Below are 17,171 nucleotides of genomic sequence, written 5' to 3'. Positions count from 1 at the left end.
TGCATTTATTTAGGCTTTAGCTTTCTTCATCAGTGTTTCCTAATTTTCAGCACCTGACCCTTCACACATCTTTAGATTCATGCTTAAGTATGTTATTTTGTTTATTTTTCATAATGTTCATTTTACAAAGGAAGAAAGTGAGACCCAGATAAATACCTTGACCCAAGCCATGTGGCCAAAAGGAGTTGAAACCCAAACCCAATCTCTACTTTTTGGACACAGACATCTACCATTCTCACTCTGTCTCCATGTTGTCCATGATGGAAGTAACCAAAGTTCTCTCCACCTGGAGGCTATTCCAAGCACTGAAGTGATCTGAAGCTCAACAGTGATGGGAGGACTACTTTAGGTTGGGGAGGGGCTACAGAAACATTGCAGGCTCTGAGAGGGTTTCTCTGGATCATTCTCAAAAACAGCGTCAGGTTTTTTTCCTTCATGTTTTATGACCTCTTCCATCTCACCATCAGTTATGAGCCACAGATTTCCTAAAAACACTCAGGTTATGCTGATGGTTTCTGTCATTGAGTAAAGAAACTCCAGGCTCACAAAGAATAAAGGTAGCCTAGAGGACCCAGGGAATCAGCTCCCTGTCTCATCAAATATCTTTTTTGTATTCAGAGACACCCAAAGCAGCAAAGCTCAATGATGTCCTGACCCTTGTGATCCTCTAGGCATCTACACTCATTTGGTGTAAACATTTGTATCTCCACTTCCATCTGCAGTTAACCTGCTGAAAATTTATCTCCTGGAAGAGTTTGTGGTGTCTCAAAGTGAGATGCAGCACATTTCAGGGTGCAGTGTGGCTTAGAGAGGAAGACGTGACTCTCTGCTCCATGTGGGGTCATCCGTCCTGCTGGGGTGCAAACAAACATGGCTTATCAGAGTGGCAGTCCATGTCCTAACTATCAGAGAGATTTGGAAAAGTGTGTGTGTGTGTGTGTGTGTGTGTGTGTGTGTGTATGATATTAAATATAACTATCATTACATTTAGTTTTTCTCTGGCTGTGGTTTTTAATTCTTTTTCCTATTCTATCGTTACTCCAGCTCAAATCTGTCCATGTAGACATGAAGCCTTTCCCTCTCAGTACTAATTGGAGATGTCTAATGGGAAAACCACACATTCTACCAGTGTCTGCCACAATAAACCTTTCTAATAATTGATGTACTCTAGTGGGTCACATCTCATTACACTGGGTGACTTCATAAACTGATATGACAGGTTATATGGCCACACGATTCATCAACTTCAAAATACAGGTTTGCGTAGTATCAGCCATATGAACTACCTGAAAGTGGATAGGTAGGATAATTTGCATGATTTCATAAATAGCTAAACACTTGATATCTTTGCCATGAGGAAAGCATACTGCAGCTCGCATTCTATCTGAGCATGTGAAACAAAAGCCGTGTGTGTTGCGGATGAGCCAAGAAGGGGGATAAAAACACTTTAAACAAAGCGTGTTCCATTTCCTATAGAATTTGAGGGTAAAGGCAAATCCTCTTTCCCTAGTTCTCAGCTCAAACTAGATTTTAGTATTGTCACTGATAGAAGAATAAGAAGGCAAGAAGCCTTCACACGCGTGCTGTGAAACCCAAGGTCCTCTATGTCAAGGGAAATTATGCTCAGATTACTGCTTCTGGAGCAATTCTATGTGGAGCAAATAGTCATATTCATGCTAATACTTACACTGTGAAATTTGATTATTGATACTTGGAACTGGTATCTTGGATTTTGGTATTTTTCTCTTTTTGCAATTTGAATCAAAACGGATAAATAATTATAATAATAAAAGAGCAATTTTCTCATTAGAAGAAGTTTTTAAATTAAATCTCTCCAATAAAATACAATCAGGATTCTAAATGGTCTAAGAGTCAGATAAAACTATAAATTAAAACGATTTTTCAATACTTACTAGTAATGACATTCTAAGTGACACATCCCAAATATCATGTGTTCCTCCGTTAGTGATAACCACCCACTGAAGGTCTGTTGAGTAGACTTAAAGGTGAAAAATTTGAAATAATTAGAGTTTAAATCCTGTGATCTAGGGATTTTTTTTCTATTAAAAATCCATTTTATTTCTTCTGTCTCTGGCTTAAAAACCCAATAATATAGAGCAGTACCAAAAGTCAGGCAGACCGGTTGGAGGCGGAAATGGAAGGAAATGCCCACATAACCCATGGAGGCTGCCAATTTTTCAATCGATGGATGTGCTTCTGGAAACCAATGAATTCTATCACATCCTGGTCACGTAGAACACGAGTCCTCACAAGTAGGGTAAGTTCAGGCCGATGTGACACCAGCCATGCACCCTGCGTACCACAGCCCACGTGCCCCGTTCACTATGGCTGCATCCGGCTGATGCACCACGATCCAGGTCCTGGTCCCTGCATGAGGTGTTTCTGCCTGGCCTCCCTGTCCACCTCGGTGTTTTCTCTTGCCCTGGGAGGTGCCAGAGTTCACCGGGACTGTCCTCACTCTTCACATTCCCAGCCAGCCACGGGCAGTCAAGCCCCACCCAGCAGTTTTTTCCCATCACTTCCAATTCTGTCTCCACTTCAACCTCACTCTGAAACATCCACTCATTGACCACAGCCTCCCATCTTGTCATCCCCGGAGCTTCTCTCTCCTATCACACCTGTTGTTGGACCTCACTGAGGCTTCTCTCACGTAGAAGTATATTTTCATGCCACTGCCCCTCCAGCAAACAACATTGTTTTTTAACCACTCAGCTGAGAAGAAAGGCAACTCTCTTGCCATGCTACCATTTCATTGTACCTATCCATTAAGTGGATATTCTTGATTATTCTGCATTCTTGTTTTCTTTGTGCCAACACCAACACTTCTAAAAGAATTACACGCCTGTCAAGATTGGTAACTCTAAAGCTCTTGATCTCTAATTTAAATTGGACACTTGGCACTCAAGTCCACCACCTGTAGGCATTTGTATATTTCCCTAGACAAGTCCTACTCCCAAAGGTTAATTCAAAACTTTTCTTAAAACTCCACACCTGGCTATCTTAAAACTCCACACCTGGCTACCTTTCCCCATCAGTCTGAGAGAGCATGTCTTCTCACACAGAGAATAGAAATGTTCAGAGCTTCAGAATGAAGATGGAAGTGTTAAATATCTCTACCTACCTGAATGACAAATGCAAATAAAATTGAATTAAATCTAATAAAACAAAACAAAATAAACTAAAATAGAAATGTGCTAACCATAGACACAGATCTCTAACAACATCAAGCAGAATGAAGAGTTATCCAAATCATTGGATCCAAAAAGCTTTATCCTACTCTGCCTGGGACAACAGAGATGGGCTTCAGCAACAGCACCAATGCCTTATCACACTTCTGATTGACAGCTAAAACGCGGTAGGGAAGAAGAAAACACACACACGTACTATATTTTTTAAAAAACAATAGGAAGAATGATAGACAAAGAAGTGAACATAGCCATTGTCTTGACCAAAGCTGGCAAAAGAGAGAGAGATGTCTGTCAAGTGACCTCATAGAAACCTAGCTTCTCATAATCCACAGATGGATCCCCAGTTCACTAAGTAGTTTGTGACATGGAGACTGTACTTATTTACAGTTTCCTACTGTAAGTGGAGATCCCAGACCAGGGAAGACAACAACTCCTGAGAAATTGTTCTGAGTCAACACAACTGAATTAAAATTTCCACTGGCCCAGGTCAGGTCTGATTCTCCTTTCCTCAGAGAAAATATTCTTAGAAAATATCTGGATATTCTCTCATACAAAGTTGTTTTTAAAAAGGTGGAACTTGAGTAAACATAGCTATGGAGGGATGCCTGGGTGGCTCAGCAGTTGAGCATCTGCCTTCGGCTTAGGGTATGATCCTGGAGTCTTGGGATCGAGTCCCACATTGGCATCCCTGCATGAAGCCTGCTTCTCTCTCTGCTATGTTTCTGCCTCTCTCTCTGTGTCTCTCATGAATAAATAAATAAAATCTTTAAAAAATACACAGCTATGGAGAATTAGAAGAGAAACAGAAAACCATATCTGGATGGAAAGCCACAGTAGAAACAACTAAATAAGATCCACAGGGAATATTTATAACCCTGGCCAATGTATGAGCAGAGACACATTGAGCAAACTTACAAAGATTCAGAAAAACAAAGAAAACAAGGAAAAATTGAAAACCATGAGTAGAGTGAAAATTACATGGAAGTAGAGTCAAAGGAGATTCAGCCTCCATTATGTAGATATGAGAAATCAGGCTGTGGGTGTTTCTGCACTATGATTTACATTTTATACAAGTAATAACTAGAAGCTCTAAATGGCATACGATAACCAAGAGTCATGGAAGTGGCGAGAAGAGCAGATGGAGGGATGCATGATTGTCACAAACTATATAATTGAGACTCCAGCTAAACTAGAACGTATTACAGAGAAAAAACAAGACAGTTTTTTGCATATTTGTTTGTTTATAAAATCAACATAATAGTGTACCATAAGTTATCAGGGACACACATATACACACAATTATAACCAACAAAACAGCCTCAACTCAAATATCAACGTTAAAGTCCTAAGTAAAATATAACAAAGAAAATTAAGCCATAATTTAAATAATTTTAATTTTAAACATAATAAGGTTTAGGGATACACAGAAAATTCAATAATATATCTCTTAACAAATCAACCATATATTATGACATATAAATAAATGAGTGCAATTGATGCTAATGTTGTATTTATTGGAATTTAACAATTTCTGATTAAATTTAAATACTCAAGTGAACATATGAGTATTTTCTAAAACATAAAAATGTATTGGTTGACATACAGACTGATTTTGAAAAATTGAGAGATGCATTCCCTACCTTGCAATACTTTCTAGTTATCCTTTGGCTGGACCTGGCAAGAGCCAGAGCCTGGAAATTTAGTGCCTGGGAGCCATAAGTCAAACCATGGTGTGGGCGAGAGCAGGGAACATGAAAACAGAGCAAGTCCCATTTCCACAGTCCTGACCTCATCCTAGTTCATCTTCAGGAAGCAGAGACATCAGAGAGAAGAAACATAAATATTTAGGAATGAGAGTTGGAGGGATTCCTACTCACCCACAGCCAACACAGAAACCTGGAGAGGTGCTGAGTGATGGGAAAGTCTAGATAGTTCTGAAGATCTTAAGAGCAGAACACAGTCACTGCTCAGTTCCTACTGGGATTCTGGGAAGAAGCAATCACAGGGAGGCTCTGACACCCTCCTGGGTCAACTGCACTTGAGTTGTACCCGTATCCTTCCAACACGAGTGTCATGGAGCTGACTCAGAAGACTCCACCTTTTTCAGAGATGGGCTGAGAGGGCAATGCCCAGGACAGGGACGCTGACAGCACTACAGAGATTGCCGTGTGCCAGGCACTATTGCAAGTACTTCATGCGCAACTGTTTCTCCATAGCAGCCATGATTTGAGACTGGCATACTTTCATGCCTGTTTTACAGACTCATACCTTCTACTTACTCAAGTATCATGACCACCTGAGCTTGTCATGACTCCTCTTGATCCAAAACCATCTTAAGATGCATTTGATGCATATATATTATCCTCTGCCTTCTCTGAATATTTTCTTGGTTGGTTTCTCAAAATAGATAGTGATCCATGCATCTTGCTTCCTTTGCCAGACCCCTTACTGGATTTGGACATGGAGGTTGTCCTCAGGTCACTGTCTACTGCAATCATCCAAGGGCTGGAGTTGTGATCTCAGCATAAAGCATGGCAGTCCAGGTCTCCTCAACCAACGGAGGCTGTGGGCAAATGGCACAGTGACTGGCTTGGCCATGCTTGCTTTGTTGGAAGATGAGGAAGGTAAGGTCCAAAAAGGAGACACGACACATGTGAATTCATGTCTACTTCACAATCCTCCCTTAACATCTCAACACCCATGAAGTAGTTGACTGAACTAGATGTCCAGAACAGATGACTGCTTCCCGTTCCCATTTTTCGTCACCACTGAGCCATTGCCAAATTCCCTCCTTCTTTCAGTAATACCAGTTTCTTCTTTATAAGACCACACTGAACATTTATTTTTTGCTAAATCTGAAAGAGCAAACCCAGGCACCCTTGTGAAACATGCAAAAGCTGTTTGGTAACCAAGTGTTGTGGTAACCAAGATTTCAGACCCAAGATTTTAGAAGCTTTGTTCCCCAAGAAAGAGCTCCCACTGCCCCCTCATCCAATACAATTAGGAAATACACTGTGATTTTTAATCAGTAGTTTGGAGAGAGAAATGAGTTTTAGGAATAGGTATCAGCCATTTTAAATAAAATTCAATTTATGAATGATTTACCAAGTTTAGAAGGATGTTCTCTCCTGGACCATTTTGAGCTACTTCTAGGAGGCAGGTAATTTAAATTCATGAATTTGTTGAAAACAGCATTAGATAAGTTTATCTCTTTTCTAGATAGCTGTCAACTGGTCAATTCATATTCAGTGGTTGACCTAAATGAGAGGATAACTAGCAAATAAAATCCCCTTATCCAGTCCCAGGTAATGCTTCTAGATAGTAATATCCTTGTCGAGAACACTGTAAATACAATACAAACTTCTAAACAAGCAGTCTCTGAGATAATATATTCTCATCTCAAGGACTTCAGGAAACTGTGGCTATCTCATGTATAAACAAACAAGAAGTATTTAAAGGAGCTATTTTAACCATTTATTTTTATCTACTTAACTGGGAACACAGAGAGTCCATGCCATAGTGGCAACATGAAAACAAATAGATGACCTCTTCTGACATTTCCTTATAGCACTACAAATGCAACTGTGAATGAATTAATCGACTTCTTGGAATTAATGCCAACCCCTTCAAACGTCCATTCTCCTGATGGAGTAAACTTGATTCAGAAAGTTCCGCCGCAATATGCTATAGATGGCATATTCTGTCTTGGTAAAAGTCCATGCAACCCTGCCTAGAAAGAGTTGTCAAAAATGAAATTATTTCCTGAAAAAAAAAAAAGGGACCCTGGAGATAGCTAACACATCCGAAGCCTTTAGTTTGTATATGTGTTCACGCAGGTAAGGTTTATTTATTTTTTCTCTTGGAAGATACTGTAGATGCACCTGATACATATAGATGAGATTCTAATTGATTTGCACTTGTTCTTGTTTGAAGACTTATTAAAAAACAAAACAAAACAACAACAACAAAAAAACCCAAAACAGAAATCTATTCCAAAGTTAAGCCTGGAGTGCCCTCTGCTGGTCAGACAAATTAAAACTACCTCTAACACTGTTAGGCCTGCCACTCACACACAGGTTGAAATTGTTTTCCGCTTCATATTCCTTGGACTACACCAATTGATCCCCCTCATAATAGCAATCATATTTTCAAGGATAGATGTTTTTTATAGTCTCCTCTTAAAATTTGTTGCTTAGTGAAGTAATAGCATGTGTGATTTAAAAAGTGTTTTTGGATGAATAAGTAAATAGGCAGATAAAAAGACAATGATAGACAATAGATGATGATAGATTAGACAGATGATAGATAAATAGTAGATAAATAGAGATAGATAAATAGATAGATGATAGATAGGTAGATCATAGGTAGATGATAGATGAAAGATAGATTAGATAGATGATAGTTTAGATAGATTATAGATAGGTTAGATAGATGATAGGTTAGATAGATAGATAGATAGATAGATAGATAGATAGATAGATAGATAGATAGATGATAGATGATAGATAGATAGAGACAGACCAACAGATAGCAGTGCTGGAGGGATAATTTTACACACCAAGGAACACCACTATTGCCAACAAACCCTCCAGACACCAGGAGAGAGGCACAAAATATTCCTCCTAAAGGAACCAACACTCCTGACACCTTGACCACAAATTTCTAGCCTCCGAATTACAAGAGGGAACACATTCCTGTTGTTCTAAGCCTCCTCCTGTGTGGTACTTTCATACGACAGACGAACTAACATACATGTAGAGTTAAAAGTGCAGAATTCCTAGTGCATCATGACTGCGAGGTTTTGAAGCACCATGCAGCAACTGCCACCTGCTGGTGCCTGGAGCGGACTGGTGCCCGATGGGATACTCCCAGGTGCCTGGGCATGGTCACCTCCACTGTCTCAGGAAAGACTGGTGCTCAAGAGCAGGGCAGAGGGGAGGCAAAGTTTGGATTCAGATTCAGATCTTTCAACGCCCTGACTTCCAACTATGCCTCTTCCCCGGGACGGTGCTGCCCAGTGGCCCTGGGCTATGTGAACATGTGTCCATCTACACACATGCATGGGGGTGCGCACACCACCACAACACACACAGAGAGACATATTGTGTGATAAACCAGCACTCTTTTGTTTTGAATCTGCCTTCTTTTGATTAGAAAGATGTGGGGGGGACCCCCTGCTGGCTTGAGGGAAGTAGGTGGTAGTATTGATGCTGGCAAGGCCAAGTTCTGGCTCTTTGCAGAGATGACAAAGTGCTTCCATGACTTCATTCCCTGAAGGGTGAGGAGCTTAGGCTTGTCTGCATGGTTCCTGACAAGCTTTACCAGGAGCAGGATGCTGACACTTTCATGGACGGTGGACTTGGCTACAGGGCACCCAGCCTGACTTCCCCAGGGCTTCCTTTTGTCCTGTGGCACAGCCCGTGTTGGAAAAGCAATCCCTTGTGCCTCCTTCTGTGGTGGCAGTGTAAGAGGTCAGATCCTTAATCCACTCTTGGCAGAGTCAGAGGGCAGACATGTGGACGACATTCAGCCACCTGCCAGGGCTCTGGATGCTGTCCCCAGCTGAGAACAGGAAGGGTGGCTGGAAGCATAGCAGTATCCTCTGTATAGATCTCAGCTCAGGGCTCCCCCGCAGCTGTGTGTGCAGCTCCCCAGCTGGGCCAGACTCCCCCACACAGCCATACTCTTCTCCTTGGGCCCCCCGGGTCCATGCTGAGGCACATCTTGTGGACTGGGAAGCCTTTCACTTGGGCCTTGTCAAGAATGCACACCAGTTGCTTCAAAGAAGAATCTCACAATGCTGCCATTCGTAGGGCTGCCAATGGGACCGCCCGTGACTCAGCCAAAGCCGATCACTGCCCTTGTGCTTTGGGCAAAGTCAAGGTGCCTGGATGCCTCTGTGCATGAGCACTTGTAACCTGAAGAAGATGGATCAGCTCAAAAACCCACACCAAAGAGCTGCGACACCAGGACCCCCACCCCAGGGAGGCGAAGAGGGGAGCCGTGACTATAAAACTGAACTGTAGGAGAAAGATATCCTATTTCCCTTCTTCATGGCCTGCCTAGACAGCGCTGTTGAACCGGCAGTCAGATAAGGAGCAAGGAAACCAAAGCATTTCTAAATGAATCATAGCAGCCAGTTTTTGGCGTAGTCACGACATCTCAGGCACGGGGTGACTGCCTTCCTCTCAGGACCTCGTTAAAAGCTAGAAACAATCCTATGAATTTAGATGCTTGTCCAAATCAAGGAAAATGCTATTTCCTTATTTCTTATTGATTATGATATTTTATTATATTTAAAGCACATGTGAAAATATGATGTGACAAAAATGGAAAAAGGAATTTCAGCAAAGTGTCTAATGAGTATTAGAGCCTCAGTAATTGAGAGCGTTGTTTAAAGCTTCTGTTCTATGTGCCACCTGGGGGGCCCTGTGCTCTGCCCTCAGGATGATTTTGCTACCTGGTTGAGCCTGCCAGGTACTGGTAAGACTCCCTGAGGACAGAGGAGAGGATCCCCCTCTGTGTATTGTACTTCCATGGAGGACAGATACATGGAGGGCTGCATCTGCTCCAGAAGGACTGGGTGTAGGCTTGGCACAACTGAACTGAGGTTTGCTGTACTTGAACCATCCTACCTGGGAGCAAGCTTGTATTGGAGAGACCATGGACCTTCATCTAGACCAACCAGTGGGCGCACCAATGCCAACAACACAGTGTCTGGAAAAGCAGAAAAGGCTCATTGACTTGTCCTGTGGAATGCCGACCTTTCTGCCCTCAGCATCTAGCAACCGTTGAGTGTCCTGGCCACAGAGCCTTTGCACATGTCTTTCCCTTTTCTGAAAAATCTCAGTCATTCTTTCTGGTCCAAATTGACTCCTATTCCTCTTTAAGATCTGTGTTTCCTCTTTAAGATCTCCCTGGAATTCTCTGACTTAACAGAGTGTCCCTAGTATTTTCTTCCGCCATGCCGTGTAGCTGTCCTTTACAGCAGTTACATCGGTGTGACTTGACACTTTATGTTTGGGTCTATGGTTGACTTCTGTCTCTCTAGCCAAAACGTGAGCTCTACTAGGGCTGAAACCTGCCTGGTTTTGCTCACCATCAGTCACTCTAGATACTTAAAAAACAGGTATCAAATACATGAATGGATTATTTTTATTATAACATAGAGGAAAATGAATCTTAATTGGAAGAAATGCTAAGTCTCACCAATCACCGATGGAATGAAAATAAAACCATAGTGGAATGCACAACATAATTCATAAAAGAGCTTAAAACTTTTGAAATGTTAGACAACATGAAGTTTTAGTGAGAATGTGGAGATACTACTTTGCCTGGGAGAGTGTCAGTCCGTGAACCTGTTTACCCTGTGCACAAAGTTGACTCCCAAATACATGATACACCCGCCTGAAGACACATCTATGTGCCCCAAACGACGTGCACAAGAAAAGTTCATTAACAGCACTATTTTTAATGCGCAGACAGTGGAAGTCAGGCCAATATGCACTCTCAGCAGAACAGGCAGGTAAAAGCCACAGCAGGCGCCCGCAGGGGTAGGACCCCACCGTGGAAACGTCATTTCTGCTGGTACAGAACAACCCAGAGAAGCCTCCAGGAAATACACATGCTGGACAAAGGAAGCCAGACACCGAGTGAACATGCAGTTCGGTTCCATTTATAGAAAGGTCAAAAGTAGATCAAGATAAGTTGTGGTGGGAGTAGTCAGGACCAAGGTCAGCCTCGAGGCCAGGGTGCCTTGATGTTGTGCGAGTGAGTGGGGGCCTTTCCCTGCGGCAAGCTCACCTCGCCAGGTGGTACACGTGGTGGGTCTTCTCTCTGCACCTTGCCCGTCAACGAACACATTTCCTTATTAAAGAAGTTAGCTGCTATGTGTTGGCAAATTGAACTTAAACAAAAACAAATGTGAAAAAAAAATAAAAAGAAAAAGAAAGAAGTTAGCTGGACATAGGAAGAAATCGCTGTCACATTCAATATCTCCTATGACTGGAGTTTCCACAATCTGCAAAGGATGCTGGTGCGTGTCCCCTCCTGGCCTCTTCTGATCTCTCTGCGGCCGGGGGTGGGGGGGCATGTGGAATCTGGCAGCAGGTCCCCACAACCACATACCCCATTTTCAACCCTGACTCTATGTGTATATTGTATGTAGTACTGAAAGGGGCAAAGTCTTTCTCATTTTTTAGGACGTCACCTGACTGCTGCAAAGACCTTACAGACATATCAGAAAGAGGGGAATCTTTTGGAGCCAGCAGAGGGCTCCTGTAAGGGGAATTTTAAAGAAGGAGGAGGATTTGCTGGACGACCCTCTGAGAAGAGAGGATGTCAGGAGCACACGTCTGGAGGAGGAGACATCACCAGAGTCCTGACCCACAAATGCTGTGTTGGGACAGGTGGTCCTGGCCATCTCCCCGGCACAGGGGTGGAGCACTCCTTCCAAAGGCAGAATAAGAATCCGTGTCATGGGATGGTCGCCTGTGGCCTTGAGGGGACAGACAGGGAAGGAGAGCATGCCATGCACTAACCCCCTTCCTGGGTTTGAAATGTTATTCGCCTCAGTCCTCGTGCTTGGGGCACCTTCGGCAGCCTACTTTAGTGGCTGAGCATTGACGTGATGCAAGGCCCACCACCTGTGGCAGGAAGGTCATTCCTCTGGGACCTCTCAGGCCCACAGAGGCCAGGGCCCTGGGGGCCAGGCTTCCCCCCTAATGGGCACCCCTCAGAAAGCTTCCCTCTCCCAGATGGGACAGGGGCTGGCGGGGGAGGCCCACTGTGACCTGGCCCAGCTGGAGCTTCTTGGAACCAACTGCATGTGTCCTGGCAGTCCGCGTGTTCTGGTGTCCACCAGCCCATCTCCCGGCTCAGAATACAGGAAGACAGAAGTCAGAGGGTGCTGGTAGGCCCCAGGACCCTGAGTGGAGGAGATGTCACTGAGCCACCATGAGATGCCATCTCCAGATGCCATGGAAACCTGTTCTGTGAAGTTAACTCTATAGTAAATGCTTCATCAAAGAGTGGCTTTTAGAAAAATCATGTTGTGCAGCAGACCTACATTGAGGGATAGTCTATAAAAGCCTGGACGCTGCAGAAACACCAGCTTCATGAAGAAGGAACCATGCCTGGGGAATGTTCCAAAATACTAAAAGGAGAGAACGATGAAATGTAACATGTGAAAAAAACATTGTCATAAAGGCAGCATCAGCATATTAGCAACATTTGCATAGAGACTGTAGAGTAGATTTGGTTTTGCCCTGATGTTAGTATTCCTGGGGCGTACGAAGGCATCCCGGGGACTGAAGAGTATGTCCTCGCTGCACCAGGGACATGCTTAGGCATGTGAGGTGCATGACCCCAGTGCCTCCCAGCGACCTTCCCACAGTCCTGCCAACCAGCAACAACACAGCCCCCTATTTATAGGAGAGCAGAGAGAGAGAGATGAATCAAGGGTGCCGGAATTTCAAATAACAACAAAAAAACCACATGGGCCACCTTTTTAATTAGTAGATTTAGATTCTCAAATCGTGAGTGCCTTCAAGTGGGATTGAGCGGAAAGAGCATCAGAAGGCCAGAGGTCACCATGTTCAGGAAAGGACGTTTTGGGAACTTTGAAAGGTGAATAGAAAAGCACAAATGGAATGGGAAGAAAATTTAGAAACAAACATTGATGTACAATTGAATAAAACCATTACATTTTATTTTATTTATTTTTAAAGATTTTATTTATTTATCCATGAGAGACACAGAGAGAGAGGCAGAGACACAGGCAGAGGGAGAAGCAGGCTCCCTGCGGGGAACCCGATGTGGGACTCTATCCCAGGACCCTGGGATCACGCCCTGAGCCAAAGGCAGACGCTCAACCGCTGAGCCACTCAGGTGCCTCAGAACTGTTATGTTTTAATTTAACTTCTACTTAGTTTCTTTTTTCTTTCTTTCCTCCTTTCTTTCTTTCTTTCTTTCTTTCTTTCTTTCTTTCTTTCTTTCTTTCTTTCTTCTTTCTTTCTTTCTTTCTTTCTTTCTTTCTTTCTTTTCTTTTTTTTTTATCTAAAGTAACTTAAGAACTTGGCAAATTCCAAGAGAGAGTGCCCAAAGCCTGGCATGGAAGTTTCCCGTCCCAGCCGCGTGCTCCGGCCGTGTTGGGAAACAACACTCAACCCCCTGCATCGTGAAGACCGAAGTGCCTTCGTCACGTGCTTCATGGTCAGGCAATGTCCATACAGCAAGTAGAGGGGGGCTCGGAGGCTTTTGTAGAAGGGGCTGGGCAGGAAGCTTACAAGAAAGGACTGCTCCGGGCAAGGCAGCCTTCCCTTCCCCCGCGTAGGGGGAGCCTGCGGGGTCTCCTCCTGCACAGGCCTCGTCTTCCTTTGGGGCCTGGAGGCCAAGGGGCAGACTCACCACCGCTAATGGAGACATTCCCGACCTCCCAGACCAGCTAAGACCACGTTTCTGGGCAACATTTACACGGCAATTAGAACATGCATGAGCCCTGATGTGGGGGTGGTTTGGGGACATGGACTATGTGACCCCACTCTGGGCCTCTGGTTCTCTTCCTTCTTTCTAACAGTTGTAATGCGGCCACAGCAAAGGACACGCCAGGGAAGGCAGAGCAGAGGAAGACAGGACAGGGGACAAGGATGCCAGGAGGCCTCGCCAGCACCTGCCACAGCCCTGCGACCTCCCCGCCTACCTGATAGCCCAGGCCTGCCGCCTCCCCCCCATTCAGCCCTGGACTCAGGAGGGTGGAGGCCAGCTTGACCCCCACCCATCCCAGGGTAGCAGTTTTCTTTTTTTCCCCCAAGATATCTATCTATCTATCTATCTATCTATCTATTTATTTATTTATTTGAGAGAGAGATCGTGCAGTAGTAAGCAGAATGACACATGGAGGGGCAGAGAGAGAAGCAGACTCCTTGCTGAGCAAGGAGCCCGATGTGGGACTCGATCCCAGGATCCCGGGATCACGACCTGAGCTGGAGGCAGATGCTCAACCACTGAGCCACCAGGCGCCGTGGTAGTGACTCCCTCTCCTCCGTCTGCTTCCGTGCTGCTCATCTGAGTCACATGCCTGCGGGTCAGTGAGGACAACCAACAGCTGTCTTCTAGGGAGCGTCAATCCAGGTGCTGGGGGTCCTGGGGGGGCGGACCATTCCCCTGTTCATGTCCGGTGACAGTGACGCCTGAGCCCCCCGCAAGAGGGGACTTTTGGATTTTAGCCCAGGAATTAGAACCAGCAGGTTTCAAGTGTCATCTCAGCTCATTGAGAGCGGGTCACACCCAGGTACCCTCAGGGTCCCCAGCGCATGGACAGCAACACCCCGCAGGCATGGCCAGTCCGTCCTTCCCCAGGACTCAGCTTCCCTGGTTTCCTGGCCCCGGGGCGCTCTGCACAGGGAGCCTGTGGCCTTGTCCTCCACCGCCGGGGATGAGGCGCCAGAGCCGAATCCTACTCCGTTCACATGGAGCTGAAAGGCCACACTTCCTTCCTGTGGGGTTCGCTCCTATTTTCTGTTGTGTTTAAGATTTTTACTTTAGTCTGCCAAAGGATAATGAGTCTGTGGTTTGTATGTGAGTGCATGTGTATATACATGTATGTACATGTGTGTATGTGGTGTGTGCATGTGTGTGCATGTGTACGCATGTGTGCATATGTGTGCAAGTGTCCATGCATGTGTGTGGGTGTGTGTCTGTGTGTGCATGTGTGTGCCTGTGTGTATGCATGTGTGCACATGTGCATGTGTGTGCGGGCAGTGTGTGTATGCATGTGTGCATTGTTTGCATGTGTGTTGTGTGTGTGCGTGTGTGTCCGTGTGTGTGCATGCATATGTGTCTGCACGCTTTCTGTCTTTATCAGGTGTGGGTTTCATTGTTCTACTTGCTTGATAAAAATAGGAATTTCCCGTTGTTGGTTGTGCTCTGACACATCTGATCACAGAGCCCCCGTCTCGAGATGACCCAGGTCTGGTGGCTTCCTGGGATCGTGGCATGTAGGCTTTCCTAATTTCCTCTATGGAAACCAACCGTTCTAAGTTTTCTCTCTATGACATCAAATGAGGAAAGTTATATTTTCCCAAGAAACTGTCCCTTTAACCCAGGCTTTCAATGGGGTTGCCCAACGGTATGAAAAGTACTATCTTAGGATTTTGAATTGGTTCCACATCATTCTCCCTTTATCCTTCCTTGTTTTAAATATTTGGGAATCCTCCTAATTTTCTTAATTATTATTCCTGGTGTTTTTGTCAACCTTGCTATTTCTTTCAAAGAATCAATTATGCATTTGATTTATTAATTTTATCCACTTCTTTAGTAATTGACTCATCTCTACTTTGTAATTTCTGATTTTATCTTTGCTGTTTTTTCCCTATGCTTTCTTTCATTTTACCTTGTTGTGATTTTTCCAGTTTTCTGATTTGGAGAATTAATTCAGTTGCTTTATTCTTTCACTTTTTATTAATATAGGTGGGTAGTGCCTTGAATTTGTCTCTGTTTTAAAAGTATTCCATATCTTGATGAAGTCCCAATAGTTCATTTTTGCTTTTGTTTCCCTTGCCCTCATGGATGAATCTTGCAAGAAGTTACTGTGGCCAAGTTCAAAAGGGGTGTTGCCTGTGTTCTCCTCTAGGATTTTGAGGGAATCTTGTCTCACATTAAGATCTTTCATCCATTTTGAGTTTACCTTTGTGTATGGTCAAAGAGAGTGGTCTAGTTTCATTCTTCTGCATGTGGATGTCCAATTTCCCAGCACCATTTATTGTCTTTTTTTCCAGTGGATAGTCTTTCCTCCTTTGTCGAATATTAGTTGACCATAAAGTTGAGGGTCCACTTCTGGGTTCTCTATTCTGTTCCATTGATCTATGTGTCTGTTTTTGTGCCAGGACCACACTGTCTTGATGACCACAGCTTGTAGTACAACCTGAAATCTGGCATTGTGATGCCCCCAGATATGGTTTTCTTTTTTAAAATTCCCCTGGCTATTCGGGGTCTTTTCTGATTCCACACAAATCTTAAAATAATTTGTTCCAACTCTCTGAAGAAAGTCCAAAGTATTTTGATAGGGATTGCATTAAACGTGTAAATTGCCCTGGGTAACATTGACATTTTCACAATATTAATTCTGCCAATCCATGAGCATGGAATATTTTTCCATCTCTTTGTGTCTTCCTCAATTTCTTTCAGAAGTGTTCTATAGTTTTTAGGGTATAGATCCTTTACCTCTTTGGTTAGGTTTATTCCTAGGTATCTTATGCTTTTGGGTGCAATTGTAAATGGGACTGACTCCTTAATTTCTCTTTCTTCAGTCTCATTGTTAGTGTATAGAAATGCCACTGACTTCTGGGCATTGATTTGTATCCTGCCACACTGCCAAATTGCTTTATGAGTTCTAGCAATCTTAGGGTGGACTCTTTTGGGTTTTCTATGTAGAGTATCGTGTCATCTGCGAAGAGGGCGAGTTTGACTTCTTCTTTGCCTATTTGAATGCCTTTTATTTCTTTTTGTTGTCTGATTGCTGGGGCTAGGACTTCTAGTACTATGTTGAATAGCAGTGGTGAGAGTGGACATCCCTGTCTTGTTCCTGATCTTAGGGGAAAGTCTCCCAGTGATCTATAAAGAACTTATTAAACTCAACAGCAAAGAAACAAACAATCCAATCATGAAATGGGCAAAAGACATGAACAGAAATCTCACAGAGGAAGACATAGACATGGCCAACAAGCACATGAGAAAATGCTCCGCATCACTTGCCATCAGGGAAACACAAATCAAAACCACAAGGAGATACCACCTCACACCAGGGAGAATGGGGAAAATTAACAAAGCAGGAAACCACAAATGTTGGAGAGGATGTGGAGAAAGGGGAACCCTCCTGCACCGTTGGTGGGAATGTGAACTGGTGCAGCCACTCTGGAAAACTGTGTGGAGCTTCCTCAAAGAGTTAAAAATATACCTGCCCTA

The sequence above is a fragment of the Canis aureus genome, chromosome 31 (assembly GCF_053574225.1).
Source record: "Canis aureus isolate CA01 chromosome 31, VMU_Caureus_v.1.0, whole genome shotgun sequence".
In the NCBI taxonomy this organism is placed as follows: Eukaryota; Metazoa; Chordata; class Mammalia; order Carnivora; family Canidae; genus Canis; species Canis aureus.
Note: the sequence above shows the minus strand (reverse complement) of the source record.